At 40.7% G+C, this 3,328-nt stretch overlaps 1 non-coding gene across 1 annotated transcript; it reads left to right on the plus strand.

Moving 5' to 3' along the window:
- The first annotated feature begins 2,676 nt into the window (after positions 1–2,676).
- Positions 2,677–2,783, plus strand: LOC141675993 (small nucleolar RNA R71). The gene has a single exon (XR_012556608.1). It is a non-coding gene; the product is annotated as a small nucleolar RNA R71 (small nucleolar RNA).
- Positions 2,784–3,328: the final 545 nt, after the last annotated feature.

Consider the following 3,328-nt stretch of genomic DNA (forward strand, 5'->3'; position numbering starts at 1 on the left):
CGAAGTCCCAAACACAGAGAAATCATCCATGAACACCTCCACATTAGTGCCGATCATATCAGAGAATATGGCCATCATGCATCTCTGAAAAGTAGCAGGTGCACCATAAAGTCCGAAAGAAACTCGACAAAAAGCGAAAGTGCCAAAAGGACAAGTAAAGGTGGTCTTCTCTTGATCTTCTGGGGCAATACAAATCTTATTATAGCACAAATATCCATCCAGAAGACAATAATACTCATGACCAACCAACCTATCAAGCATTTGATCAATGAATGAAAGAGGGAAGTGATCCTTCCTGGTGGCTTTATCCAGCTTTCGATAGTCCATGCATACTTTCCACTCTGTGACTGTCCGAGTAGGAATGAGCTCGTTCTTTTCATTAACAACAACTGTAATGCCTCCGTTCTTAGGCACACTACACCGGGCTCACCCATGAACTGTCAGAAATTGGACAGATGTTCCCTGTATCCAGCCATTTAATAATTTCATTCTTCACAACCTCTTTCATGATAGGATTGAGTCTTCTCTGCAGTTCAACTGTCGGCTTACTTCATTCCTCAAGCAGAATATTATGCATGCAATAAGAAGGACCGATTCTCTTGATATCTGCTATAGTCCATCCAATTGCTGATTTAAACTCTCTTAAAATTCTCAAGAGCTTGTCTTCATCACTACCTGAAAGGTCAGATGCAAATATAACAGGCAAAGTAGATGCATCCCCTTAAAAAGCATACCTCAAGTAATCAAGCAGTGGTTTGAGCTCAAGCGTGGGAGATTCCTCAATAGATGGTTTGAGACGCTCCTGGGAATTATTAAGCTCTGATAATCCAAGAGACTCGAATGGCAAATCCAATCTCTTTTTCCATGGAGAAGCATTCAAATACTACAGTTGTTCTGCCCCTTCTTTATCTGCACTATCAGAATCCCCTATTAAGGCTCTCTCTAAGGCATCTGTCCTTAGAATTTGATCAAGATCCAAAGTTACTATAAAGTCGACCAATTCTACTTTAAAGCACTCCTCTTTATTAGTAGGGAATTTCATTGTATTGAAGACATTGAAAATCACGTCCTGACCCTGAACTCTCATAGTAAGCTCACCCTTTTCCACATCGATCAGAGTTTGGCCTGTAGCTAAGAATGGTCTTCCCAAGATAATGGGAATCTTCTTATATTCCTCGAAGTCCAGAATGACAAAATCAGCTGGGAAGATGAGTTTATCCACCTTAACCAAGACATCCTCGACTACACCTCACGGATAAGTGATGAAATGGTCAGCCAATTGTAAGGACATGTTTACCAGTTTAAGATCAGGAAGACCAAGTTTCTTGAAGATAGAGAAGGGCATCAGATTGATGCTAGCTCCCAAGTCACACAAACACTTGTCGAAAGATAGATTTCCAATGGTACAAGGTATCGTGAAGCTTCCTGGATCTTTAAGTTTCGGAGGAAGTTTTGTTGCAGCACAGCATTGCACTATTCCGTTAGATCAATGGTCTCCAACTCTTCAAGTTTAAGCTTCCGAGATAGAATAACCTTCATGAACTTAGCATAGCTTGGCATCTGTTTTAGAGCTTCCGCAAAAGGTATGTTAACGTGTAACTTCTTGAAAACCTCCAAAACTTAGCAAATTGTTTGTCGAACTTCTGCTTCTGAAGTTTTTTAGGATATGAAGATGGTGGATAGACTTGTTTGACTCCTGTATTCTGCTTTGGAGGAGTGTTTTCAACAACATTCTTCTATGGTTTATCTTTGCCATCCTTTTTCTCAGCAAAATCATCAAAAATCTCAATTTCTGAATTTTGGGAGGGCACGGGCGCGCCTGCATTCTGGAAATCTTTTTCAGCATCTTCGTTGTCTTGATTTTGAGGGCTAGTGACCCTTCCAGATCTCAGGGTAATTTCCTTCAACTATTATTTGACTTCTCTCTTGCCTAGATTAGCCTCTGGGTCACTCGGAAGAGTTCCTTGAGGTTAGTTCAATAAGGAATTAGCAATCTGCCCTATTTGATTCTCCAAAGTTTTGATAGAAACTATTTGGCTTTTGCATATAAGACTCAACTTCTCCAATTCATATTTTTCATTAGTAGATGGACCGACACCTCCATGAGATTGCTGTTGCATCCCCTGTGGCTGAAATTGCTGCCTTGGTGCATATTGTTGTTAAAAACCAGGAGGATTGAAAGGCTTGTTTCCAAACTGCTGGTAAGGCTATTGCACACTACCCTGATTATTGTTCCAGGTGAAGTTAGGATGATTTCGGTTGTTAGGATGATAAGTAGCAGGAACAGGTTGCTGCGACCTTTGAAAATTGCTCACGAACTGAGCTGATTCACTAGATATAGCACATTGCTTCATCGCATGTGATCCTGTACAAAGCTCACAAACACTCATTATTGGTTGAACACCATAGTTGGTCGGAGAATCAACGTTCATAGTCAACGCCTTTAACTGAGCAACGATTGCTGTAGCTGTGTCCACCTCTAGAATTCCTGCTACCTTTTCTTGTGCTAGCCTCTGAGTTGGATTCTGATATTCATTCGCAGCCATCATCTCAATTAGATCATAAGCTTTCTCATAGCTCTTAGCCCATAAAGCTCCACCTGATGCTGCATCGAGCATAGGTCTTGGCTGTGCTCCCAAACCATTATAAAATCAATTGATCACCATCCTGTCAGGCATTCCATGATGAGGACATTTCCTAAGTATCTCCTTGTAGCTCTCCCAAGCTTCACATAAAGATTCACCCGATTGCTGCGCGAATTGAGTAAGAGCATTCCTGATTGCAGCTGTCTTTGATATGGGGAAGAATTTAGTAAGGAATTTCTGAGCAAGATCCTCCCAAGTAGCAATAGAACCAGCTAGTAGAGAGTGTAACCAGCTCTTGGCTTTATCCCTCATAGAGAATGGGAAAAGTCTCAATTTCACAGCATCTTCAGAAACATTATTGAACTTGAAGGTGTCACAGATCTCGATGAAATCCCTAATGTGCATATTGGGATCTTCCATTGGAGCACCCCCAAACTGGACTGAATTCTGTACCATCTGAATTGTGCCAGGCTTGATCTCAAAAGTATTGTCTGCGATTGTTGTCCTGACAATGCTAGATTGAATGTCATTGATTTTGGTTGAGAAAAATCCATCAATGCTTTCGTTGGTGCTGCTGGTTCTCCCATTGTAATGATTGCTTCTTCTTCAATTTTTTCAACTTCTTCAAAAACTTCTTCTACTACTTCTTTAACTATGTCCAATATTTCTTTACGAGATTGAGAATGTGTTCGCATACACGCTCTGTAGAGTACCTGAATCACAACAAAGTAACCTTATATGTA

The sequence above is a fragment of the Apium graveolens genome, chromosome 7 (genome assembly GCF_009905375.1).
Source record: "Apium graveolens cultivar Ventura chromosome 7, ASM990537v1, whole genome shotgun sequence".
Classification (NCBI taxonomy): Eukaryota; Viridiplantae; Streptophyta; class Magnoliopsida; order Apiales; family Apiaceae; genus Apium; species Apium graveolens.